The sequence below is a fragment of the Protobothrops mucrosquamatus genome, unplaced genomic scaffold, assembly GCF_001527695.2.
Source record: "Protobothrops mucrosquamatus isolate PMUCROS unplaced genomic scaffold, P.Mucros_1.0 scaffold526, whole genome shotgun sequence".
In the NCBI taxonomy this organism is placed as follows: domain Eukaryota; kingdom Metazoa; phylum Chordata; class Lepidosauria; order Squamata; family Viperidae; genus Protobothrops; species Protobothrops mucrosquamatus.
In genome coordinates this window covers 557,640-570,442 of record NW_015386834.1, presented here as the reverse complement: position 1 = coordinate 570,442, position 12,803 = coordinate 557,640, and the positions used below count along the sequence as shown (strand labels likewise).

At 36.8% G+C, this 12,803-nt stretch overlaps 1 protein-coding gene across 1 annotated transcript in view; it reads right to left on the bottom strand.

The window, feature by feature from the left end:
* Positions 1–12,803, bottom strand: part of ARID2 (AT-rich interaction domain 2) — a 152,343-nt gene that overhangs the window by 36,272 nt on the left and 103,268 nt on the right. The window lies entirely within an intron of this gene.

Below are 12,803 nucleotides of genomic sequence, written 5' to 3'. Positions count from 1 at the left end.
CTTTCTCTCTTTCTCTTTCCTCTTTCTCTCTCTCTCTTCTCTTTCTCTTTCCTCTTTCTCTTCTCTTTCTTTCCTCTTTCTCTCTCTCCCTCTCCCTCCAGGTTAGGAGAGAGAGAGAGAGAATGAAAGGCAGACGGTGCCAAACGGGCGGGGAGGGGGAGCAGGACGGGAGGCAGCGGCTCCAGTGGCGGCGACAGCGGCATGGCAGCGGCCACTGCAGCATCGTCAGGAGTCCACGCCGCCCCCAGCCTGGCCGTCGCGTCCTCAGCTGAATGGGCAGGGAGGGGGAGCAGGACGGGAGGCAGCGGTTCCCAGCCGCCGCCCCCATCGCGTCCTCAGCTGAATGGGCGGGGAGGGGGAGCAGGACGGGAGGCAACAGCTCCTGGCCGCCGCCCCCATCGTGTCCAGGGAGGGGGAGCAGGACGGGAGGCAGCGGCTCCCGGCCGCCGCCCCCATCGCATCCTCAGCTTATATAAAGGAATAAAATAGAATACCCGTATTTTCCGGCGTATAAGACGACTGGGCGTATAAGACGACCCCCGACTTTTAAGAAGATTTTCAGGGTTTAGAAAGTCGTCTTATATGCCGGAAAATACGGTACTTCAGATGGATGATAAAGAGTACTTAAAAATAGCATGTCAATGTAAATGTTAAGTTAAAACCCTTTTCTGTTATTTATGTAACTTTCCAGTTTCCTTCATTTCCTAATATGGTAGCAATCCCCAACCCCACATATACGTACAGTGAGGGAATAAAAATATTTGATCCCCTGATGATTTTGTACGCTTGCCCACTGACAAAGAAATGATCAGCTTAACAGTGAGACAGAATAACAAGAAAAAAAATCCAGAAAAATGCATTTCAAGAAAGTTATAAATTGAATTGCATTTTAATGAGTGAAATAAGTATTTGATCCTCTATCAATCAGCAAGATTTTGGACTCCCAGGTGTCTTTTATACAGGTAACAAACTGAGATTAGGAGCACTCTCTTAAAGGGAGTGCTCCTAATCTCATCTTGTTACCTGTATAAAATACACCTGTCCACAGAAGCAATCAATCAATCAGATTACAAACTCTCCACCATGGCCAAGACCAAAGAGCTGTCCAAAGATGTCAGGGACAAGATTGTAGACCTACACAAGATTGGAATGGGCTACAAGACTATTACCAAGCAGCTTGGTGAGGTGACAACAGTTGGTGAGATTATTCACAAATGGAAGAAATACAAAATAACTGTCAATCTCCCTTGGTCTGGGGCTCCATGCAAGATCTCACCTCATGGAGTTTCAATGATCATGGGAACAGGAATCAGCCCAGAACTACATGGGAGGATCTTGTCAATGATCTCAAGGCAGCTTGGACCATAATCACCAAGAAAACAATTGGTAACACACTACCTCGTGAAGGACTGAAATCCTACAGCACCCACAAGATCCCCCTGCTCAAGAAAGCACATGTACAGGTCCGTCTGAAGTTTGCCAATGAACATCTGAATGATTCAGGAGAACTGGGTGAAAGTGTTGTGGTCAGCTGAGACCAAAATCGAGCTCTTTGGCATCAACTCAACTCGCCATGTTTGGAGGAGGAAAGCTGCCTATGACGCAAGAACATCATCCCCACCATCAAACATGGAGATGGAAACATTATGCTTTGAGGGTGTTTTTCTGCTAAGGGGACAGGACAACTTCACTGCATCAAAGGGACGATGGACAGGGCCATGTACCATCAAATCTTGGGTGAGAACCTCCTTCCTTCAGCCAGGGCATTGAAAATGGGTCGTGGATGGGTATTCTAGCATGACAATGACCCAAAAAACATGGCCAAGGCAACAAAGGAGTGGCTCAAGAAACACATTAAGGTCCTGGAGTGGCCTAGCCAGTCCCCAGACCTTAATTCCATAGAAAATTGGTGGAGGGAGCTTAAGGTTCAAGCTGCCAAACATCAGCCTTGAAACCTTAATGACTTGGAAAGGATCTGCAAAGAGAAATAGAACAAAATCCCTCCTGAGATGTGTGCAAACCTGGTGGCCAACTACAAGAAACGTCTGGCCTCTGTGATTGCCAGCAAGGGTTTCGCCATCAAGTACTAAGTCATGTTTTGCGAAGGGGTCAAATACTTATTTCTCTCATTAAAATGCAAATCAATTTATAACTTTTTTGAAATGTCTTTTTCTGGATTTTTTTTTTGTTATTCTGTCTCTCACTGTTAAAATAAACCTACCATTAAAATTATACACTGATCATTTCTTTGTCAGTGGGCAAATGTACAAAATCAGCAGGGGATCAAATAATGTTTTCTCTCACTGTAAGTATAAAAGACTAAATATAAATTGTAATCCTCTTGCACTAAGCTGCTATAACTTAGTATGAAAGCTTGGCCTGGCTATCAATAGATTACTGAATGTACCCCAGTATGAATTATGGTCTTCAGAAAGAACATTCAGTTTACAGAATTGATCATTATGTTTATGGGCTTCATACCTTTATAGACAGAACAGTGCTTAAATAATTCTTGCAACCATGCATTTGCTTTATAAATTTTATAAATAAATAATAAATTGGTGACCTAGCAGAAGCTGATAAAAAACAGATTTTGTGCAGAGCCCACCTGCTTCATCAGATTATGCAGCAAGTCCAAAAATTCTCACAAAATTTAAAGGAACGAGTCACAGAGTCAGTTGTATGTTATCAGAATCAACGTAATTCCCTACCCATGAAACTGCAACCTTGTGTGGAACATTGTCAAATTGTTTTCCTTTTATTAATTTCATGACTACTACCTGAAAACTATTCAGAGTTTCCACGATTTCTTTGGCATTAGAGAAAAAAATTAATGTACTAATTGGAAATTATCAATATTTTCATGAGGCAGGTTTTAGAATAGTCAATAAAATTGACTACAGAACACAAATGCACAGTAACCAATAAGTTATACAATGTGGAAAAAGAATGAAATGGATTATATTAGGAATGGATGCCACTTTTACTAATGCATTCTTCAAAATTTGCTTTACCTGGTTTTTTTTAACTTAGTTATTGTATTCAAATATCCCAAAATGTTTGTGCACAAAGAGCATCATATAGAAGTATGTCTTCATGTTAAACTCTTACAGATGTATTAATTTACAAGTTATTTAAAAATATCTCTATCCTGCGAATAAAGTTTTCCTGGTGTAATTTCACTGTAATAGGCATACTATAAATATTATAGAAGAATTACAGTGAATATAGAAAGTACACCCCTGTTAAAATGCCAGGTTTTTGAGATGTAAAAAGACCAGGATAAATCACTTCAGAATTCTTTCCACCTTTAACATAACATATAAGTTGTATAATTCAATTGAAAAACAAACTGATTTTTTTTAATAAGGACGTGTAGACTTTCTATATCTAATCTGTAAATTCTGCTTCATATCAACAATTTTATTTATTTTTCACATTTTTGAACCACCCATATCCCTCAAAGAGGGATTTGTTCCCTCTTTGTACCATTTGTTTTGAGGACATATCTTCTTGAATATACTAATTTTTTTTTTTAGAAAATGAGATGGAAACAAACTCCTAAAAAGAAAGTAAATGAAAGCTGGTTTTTAAAAAAATCATTCCAATAATTCTTACAGGTTCTATGAGAACTTTAATCTTGTCTGAAAGCTTCAATCCAAAAAATGACCAATGAATGCTTGTGAACCTCTAGATCTGTAACTCGGTAGTTTTGTGACCTGCAACATGACCTGAGTTTCATTGTACAAAAGATTCAAGAAACCATGCACTGTATCATGTTTTAATTGGACACACTGAGGCAATAGTCTATCTCTTTGCTGAACAAAACATGTCAAGTTTTAATAATTGGTGGCAGCTATGTAAACTGGAAAGAATATATTCGTAAAATGACTGGCCCATCTTATCAGAAGGGTTTTAAACTAAAATTGGGGGAGGGGCAATCTTCAAGATCTTTAGAACCTAATTACAAGCAAAAACCGCTAGATAACCAATCATATAAGGAGGAAGGGAGGGAGGGAGGAGGAGGAGGAAGAAGAGGAAGTAGAGTGATGGAAAGGATGAAAAACCCAGATACAAAGTAGGAGATATAAGATACATATCCAAGACCCATAAAGGATTCAAATGCCTATACATGAATGCTTAAAGTTTAGGGAGCAAACAGGGTGAACTTGAAGTACTAGTATATGAAGGTAAATACGATATAGTTGCCTTTACTGAAACATGGTGGGATGAAACTCATGACTGGAATGTACTGATGGAAGGATACAAACTATTCAAAAGAAACAGAACTAACAAAAGAGGAGATGGAGTTGCATTATATATAAAAGAGCACTACACCTCTAAACAAATCAACAAAACCAAGGATGAAAACCTCCTAGAATCCATCTGGGTCAATATAAAAGGAAAAAAGAATGAGATTGCTATAGGTGTATGCTATAGGCCACCCAATCAAGCAGAAGAAATAGATGAACGTTTTGCTAAACAATTAACAAATGTATGTAGGAAATATAGCCATGAGAGACTTTAACTACCCTGATATCAACTGGGAGACAAACTCTGTAGCAAATGGGATATCAAACAGATTCCTAACCAACCTAGCTGACAACTTTGTCATCCAAAAGGTAGAGGAGGGAACTAGAAGAAAAGCTATACTGGACCTAATTCTTACTAATAGAGAAGAAGTGATAGAGGGAGTTTAAGTTGCCAGAACTTTGGGCAAAAGTGACCTATGTCATATTGGAATTCAATATAATGCAAACACAAGCAACAGAACATAATCCAGCCAGTGTCTTAAACGTCAACAAGAGCTGATTTTAACAAACTCAGAGAGAGTCTAAGAAAAATTCCATGGATGAAAATCTTAAAGGAGAAAACAACTCAAGAAGCGTGGGAAATTCTGAAAAATGTGATCATAAAAGCCCAGTCCAGCACAATACCACTGAAAAAGAAAAGCAAGAAGTCCAAGTAGAAACCAGCATGATTGCACAAAGATCTATCTGATAAACTGAAAGAGAAAAAGGACAAGTAGAAAAAATGGAAAGAGGGACACATAACTGGCAGAGTATCAATAGATAGCCTGAATCTGCAAAGATGAAGTCAAGAAAGCAAAGGCTCAGAATGAATAAAGACTTGCAACAAAAGTCAAAGATAATAAAAAAGTTTCTTTTAACATATAAATAACAAGAAAAAAGTTAAGGAAACAGTAGGTTCACTTAAGAGAGAAGATGGCAAGGAAGTAACAGCCAGTAGAGAGAGAGCAGAGCTGCTTAACTCATTCTTTGCATCAGTCCTCACACAAAAAGAAACCACAGCCCAACCTATCAAAAACCAAACTATAAAAGAGAGACTAGAAATAAAAATTACAATAAGCAAGAAAATAGTTAGAGAACACCTATCTGATCTTGATGAATATAAATCACAGGGATCTGATGGATTACATTCCAGAGTTCTGAAGGAGCTGGCAGATATTATTTCAGAACCATTGCACCATATCTTTCAAAAATCCTGGAACACTGGGAAATTACCTGAGGATTGGAAAAGAGCTGATGTGGTTCCCATCTTTAAAAAAGGAGAAAAGAAACAGACCCAGGAAACTACAGACCAATCAGCCTAACATCAATACCTGGGAAGATACTGGAAAAGATAATAAAAAAACAGATGTTTGTCCTTAATGGTACTATATCTACATGTTTGTCCTTAATGGTACTATATCTACAAAGTAAGCAGTGGGGTACCACAAGGTTCCGTCTTAGACCCAGTATTCTTTAATATCTTCATAAATGACTTAGAGAAGGGAATAGAAGGGGAACTCATCAAATTTGCAGATGACACTAAGTTGGCAGGAATAGCCAACACCCCAGAAGACAAGCTCAGGATCCAAAAAGATCTTGACAGACTATCCAACAAAATGAAATTTAATGTGGAGAAAAGCAAGGTTTTACACCTAGGGAGGAAAAACCAAAGTTATGAGTACAGATTAGGCCAGTGATGGCGAACCTTTTAGAGACCGAGTGCCCAAAAACTGGCCCTGCCCCTGCTCCACCCCTGCCCCACCCACTATCCCCTGCCCCACCTGCCCACAGGGCCACTCACCACCTCCAGGGCCTGCCACAGATCGCCCAGGCAGCCCAGTAGCGCTATGGCGGTCACGACCTCTGCCCGCACCCTGCAGCATCAACTGTGCATGATGGGGTGTGAGGGCAGAGTCTTGTCTACACTGCCTGGCTGCCATGTCCTTGGCTGCGCTGCTCTGGGTGGCCCACACTCAGGGGTGACTCTCCTTCAGGCTGGAGAGGAGGGGGTTGTGGGGGAGGCAAGGCTGGGGCAACGACACGTGTGCCCACAGAGAGGGCTCCGAGTGCTGCCTCTGGCACCCGTGCCATAGGTTCGCCACCACTGGATTAGGCGACACTTGGCTCACAGTAACTATGAAAGGAACTTTGGAGTCCTAGTGGACGATCATTTCAATATGAGCCAGCAGTGTGTGGCAGCAGCTAAAAAAGCTAATACAATCCTTGGTTGTATAAACAAAGGCATTGAATCAAAATCACACAAAGTATCAATACTGCTTTATAAAGCCTTAGTAAGGCCACACCTGGAATACTGCATCCAGTTTTGGTCACCATATTACAAAAAAGAGGTTGAGACTTTGGAAAAAGTGTAAAGAGCAACTAAGATAGTTAATGGCCTGGAGACATATGAAGAATGGTTGCAGGATTTGGGTTTGGCTAGTCTAGAGAAAAGAAGGACTAGGTGGGGCATGATAGCAGTATTCCAGTATTTGAGAGGTTGCCACAAAGAGGAGGAGGTCAACTTATTTTCCAAAATGGATGGAAACTAATCAAGGAAAGAACAACCTGGAATTAAGGAGAAATTTCCTAATATTGAGAACAATTAACCACTGGAACAGCTTGCAATCAGAACTTGTGAGTGCATCATCATTGGAGGTTTTTAAGAAGAGAATGGACAGTCATTTGTCTGAAATCATATAGGGGGTTGGATTAGAAGACCTCCAAGGCCCCTTCCAGCTCTGATTCTGATTCTGCTTTTTAAACAATGACTTCAACCAAATGTTTCCTGTACTTGTCAATACCACATATCAGCTTGGAATATTTTGGCCTATTTCCCTTTACAGAAGTGCTATAGCTTCTTTATACTCAAGGATTGTCTTGAATGAACTGTTCACTTCAACATTTCAATTAAGGGCTTCAACTCAGCTATTCTAAAATGTAAAATTCTGCTTGCCATTGTGATTTACTACTGTTTTGTGGCATGACCAGCATTCATTTAAACTTCTGCTCATTGACAAATAACCTTATGTTCTCCTACAAAGTTTGTTGTTGTAATTCAGAACCCACTATTCCTCTATTATTGTAAACTATCCAGCTCCTATGATTGAAAGGCAGCTCCATGATACTCCCATAGCTTCACAATATGAAATTCTTTTGTTGGAATGCAGTGTTTTACTTTCTCCAAGCACATTTCTTGTTAATGCTAAGGATTTCCACTTTTATGTGTTCTTTGAACATGATTCCAATAGACTGCTGGATCATCCAGAGGATCTTTATAGCAAATATGACATGCAGCCATGTAGTTTCTGGAAAACAGTGGTTTCCTACTTGGCATTATCCCATGCACACTATTCTTGTTCAGTATTTTCCTTTTGGTGGGCTCATGAATATTGAAATCAGACAATGTATTTTCTGCATTTCATTTGCCATTTTCTTCTCTCCTTCTAGATTATTCTATACCTTACTCTTGGGATAAATTTTGTTGAAAGACGTTCTTGGGAAGAGAAACAAAGGTATTGAAGGAACCCATGGTTATCAGCAATGCTTCTACAGTCTTCCTAGTAGACGGGGAAGACAATGCCTTTTCTGAGGTCTACAAAGATTTATTTTGATTAAAGCAGGATTCACTTCCATAAGGATTTGAACAGCAGACTCAAATTGTTGCAACCAAGTTATTGTTTTTAATAGGGATTATTTCTCAAAGTCGCACTTGATTGTCATTTCATTTACTGGGATATCTTGACTCAATTTATCCTTTTAAAAGACCTGAATAATCTGTCCTATAACTTTACATACCTCTACAATAAATACATTGTTAGCTGTATATTTAAAAAGACATGCCACAGTACATTGTTTTGGACATTGTTTAACCAGAATCTCTTCAATTAATCAATCTTAGATGAAATTCTGAGCACATTGTACTACAGGATTACTTATAGTTCTAAAGAGTTCACAAACTTTCACTTCACTTTCACAAACTAAAAATATCCATATAATAACTAACATGATGATGACATCATTGGTCTGTTGCTCTATCTAATGCAATCTTCTGCTACTGAGATGGACTATTACTTCTTCCATTCCTATTTGACAGACTATTACATTTTATTTTCATCATGCTTAAAACCAGAAGGTTATATGAATGAAAGATACCAAGCAGAGAAAAAACTTGGACAAAACAATCCTGTTAAAGTATTTATAGCACTTCACTTTCCACTGGAGCTGAGAAGTCAATGGAAGAAGAGTTTAACCATTTAGACACTAAAAATAATGATAGTGATTGACAGCTCTTGAAAATATAGATTCTTTTCCACCTGTGGTTTTTCTGCTTCACAGTAGAAAATAATATGTTGTACTGATTTTCTTGAGACAGAAAATCTTTATATGATTTTTATCAGACAATTGTATAAGTGATTTGAGGTAAATGAACATTAATTATATTATCACATCATTTCTACATCCTTCATTTCAGCTGTGACATAGGCATCATAATTTTAAAATAAATCCACAAATAGAAGATATGAACATATTCTTTCTCCAATATGGCTCACAAACATTTATCTGAGTTTCATATGTCCTTCAAAAATTGTCTGTTGTTTAAAGAAAGCTTTTTTAAAAAAATAGTGCTGGTTTACTAGATACTGAAATGATTAATAAAATTATACCGTAAGTAAAAAAACCTGTATCTAGACATTCTCTCCAAACCTGCTTCTTGGAGATTGCACTGAGTTGATCAGCTGAGATGAGCACAGCTTAGACTAAGAATTAAAAAAAATATCTAAGAGCATGTGCAGAGAAAGTTTAGCTATTGAAAATATCTTCAAATATTTGAAATTAAAAAAAGATACCTGAGGCAATTAGCACCTTTATTTTGAAAAAGAAATAATTACTATTTAAATTCTACCATTGTTTCCACTCTGTGCATAATTCCTTGGGTGAAGATGAAGATGGAAAGCCCCAGGGTAAAATAAATAAACAGAGTGTTAATCCTGTGTCTAAAAGCAGTTTCTCTTTGTTTTACCACATTTTTTGTACTCCAAGACCCACAGGTAATCCCTTCATAGACTCCAACCACACATTTACTTTCTCACAGGAAATTACTAGATATTTTTTTTCTCAGTAACTTTTCTGGATATGTTCCTCTGCATACCATTCTCCTTCACATTCATATTCTGTAGAGTTGGGGGTAGATGAAAGAAAGAATCTTATGACATGATAAACATTCATTTAACAGAAAAAAATAGATTCTCTCCAGGAAATCAGTTTTCAATCAATTTAAAAAATAATTTCATTAAAACCACTTTACTGGCAATTTCTGTTTCCATTTGGAAAAGTTAGAAAACCAATCTAATTTGGGGAATTAACACAAAAATCTGAAGGAATTTCTCATTGTCTATCTATCTTTTTTCATGCCTCAAACTATCATATGCAGCAAAGGTTATCCACAATCATACAACAAAGAATGTTAGATGTAGTAACAATCAACCTTCAATACCCTGTAAATAGTGCTTGGTCCTAAGACTATCTAGTTTTTAGTTCAGAGTGATCTTCTCTCTCACAAATAATGTTTGGATTCTGGGCTTGGTGCGTAGAGGATCTGTGCCACAACAGGATGTTCTTATTTTACAAAATTATTTTCTGTGCTGAAGAAACATTTAACGTTGACTTTCCTATGCAAAAGTTGTGTGCACCTGTCATAAAACTCCTAATTTTATAGTTTTCTGAGATCCTACTCAGAGAGACCATCAATTTATGCAAGCAAATAATTCACATATAACCTGCTTTTTCTTGAAATTGTACACTTTAGGATGTTAGAAAGAAATGTGCAAGCTGCCTTTCATAATGATAGATTAATCAAAATCAAAGCAATTGATTTTTTTAGTTCAAGTCATTAAATTAGAATTAAATAAAGAAACAGTGGATTGCTTTATATCAATTTTCTCTTTTTATATTTCCAGAATAAGAGTTAAATATTAATTGGCTACTGTAACAAATAAAAGTGAAGATATTTGTAATTGTATAATTTATAAAATCCAGGAGCATGATCTAAAATCTCATTCCACATTCATTATAGAATTATATTTGCTTAGGATTTTAAGTATTAGAATTTCTATTTGATTTTTTTTTATACAGAAGCATGTACTATGTAGGTATTGGCTGCAAAACCTAAAAGAATTTGTTGTAGAAAGAGCTGGTATTCAGACAAATTTTTAAGAAATCTGATGGTTCTTGCAGCACAACATTCCAAAATTAACCTGCTATTTAATAATAGCTTAATAAATGTATCTTGCTTGGAATGATCAGTTTATTTTTAATATAGTTAAATTTAATATAGTTTAACCACTTACATAGTTCAGAAGAATAACTAGCACCATTATGAAGAAATCAATATTTATATGGTAAAATACTTTTCTTACTAATAATACAAACTTGGTCATGAATCCTTTAATTTTTAAATAAAAATTGCAATAATGTAATTATATATCTTACAGGAACAAAATATCCAAACCTTGAAAGGATATTATAATTGTTCACGATAATATTAATAATATATATATAAAATATATGAAATATATTATATCCATAATATAAAGGAATTCTTGTCACATTCCACTTAAATCAATGATACAAAAAGTAAGGTGGTGCCCAAATCCCTGCAATTAAAATCACTGGGATGCTGACAGACTAAACGTTGGCTAACTAAACATTATTTTTTACCAGTTATTTTAAAAATAAAATTTTAAAACTAATAAATGTGCTTATTAATTTAACAATATATTTCAATTGAGTTAATCTGAACAGTTCCTGGCCAGTTTTCAAGAATCTATAAAAACAAACATAAAACAAAAGGAATAAGAAGGCACAAAATAAGCCTAACAATAATAGTCATGCAGCGTGATTCAAAACCAAATATACAGTGGAATAATATAATACACCAGTTTTGAAAGAGGGATAATCAAGGAAGAGATCTTTCCATGATTTCACCTGTACCCAATATTTGGTTGGATGGGCAGTCAATTCTGGTGAGGTGGTGCCCAATATAATCTGGTATTAAACCATGTAAGTCTTTATTGGAGACAAGCAACACTTTGAATTGAGCCCCAAAGCCTGACAACCAGTGCAGCAAACTTAATATTGATATTATTCTACAGTGGTGGGGCGGTCTTGCCAGGAATCTGGCTTCCACGTTCTGATGAACTGCAGCTTCTCCAAAGGTAGCTTAGAGTGGAATATGCAATAGTAGTCCAGCCAAGTAGTACTCAAGGAGTGAGTTACTGTCATCTGGGCATTCTAGTTCAGTTCATTCATTGCATTTCAATAATTAGATGGCCTAAACATTGGTATCTGAATATAGGTCTTTGTAATTTATATTTTGTATTTTACATATGTGTGTATGTGTACACAAACACACACACATACACACATATATACATATATTTTATGATATGCTATAGGGTTATAACTGAAGCGTCAGCCAAGTTGAGCAAAAGGTCCTCTGGTCATGTTGTTTAAGAGGACCCTGTTTTATAAAGACTTCTCACACCAGACAAGTACAAACTCATCAAATGTAATTACTAGACCAACATTTCAAATTGTCCAGTCAATTATTAACAAATTATACATCTGTCTTGCTGTGGTTTCATCTCTGCATAGATGATCCTATAGCACGGACTTCTAATCCATGTTCAGATAACTGTTCAAGACTTCCACATTGCCAGCTCAGCTGAGGGTAATATATAATGGCCTGTCATTTGTATATTAGCGATACAATATCTTTTCATGTAGAAATGAAATGAGTCTTATGGTAACCCACACTAGAGAAACCAAGGGACGATCCCCTAAAGATCAGTTAGAATGCTCCATCTAGGTAGAAGCTGAATCACCACAAAAAACTATCCCAACTTTCAACCTTTGTAGGGCAGTTTACAGGATACAGTGGTCAACAATAGCAACATTGCAGAAAGGTCTATAAAGGCTGAAGGTTATTCAGAAGTGTGAGCAATGTTGCTTCCACCCCATGACCACACCTGACTAGAAGAGATTCACATAATACATTTCCTCTAGGATCTCTGTGGTCGATTTGCAACCGCCCTCTATGGAGGTTCAGATTGAATGAATCATGCACAGCCAGACTGAGAACATATATAACAGTTTATAAAGAAACAAAGAAATTATACTATTGTAATATGTCCAAAGTGTATATGAAAATGGACTACTTGTTCTGACTGATACTTAGTTATATTTTTCTTGGGCATTGATTTAGGCAGGCTTTAGGTTCTTGAGAATAAAGAACAATGGTCTGTTCCTTTGTGCAACTTTTTTTCTTTTGTGAAAATTTAAAGTGATTGAAGTTTATACTTTTTGTAAGCCTAACTTTCAGAATAAACACAAATAGTTAATTTAAAAATATATGATTCCCTCTGTTGTGAAGCAAGGAAAAATGCTTTAAGTTTATCCCAATTTTAAAAATCACAAATGTATCTAGAATAATTAGACAAATTTAGATAATTA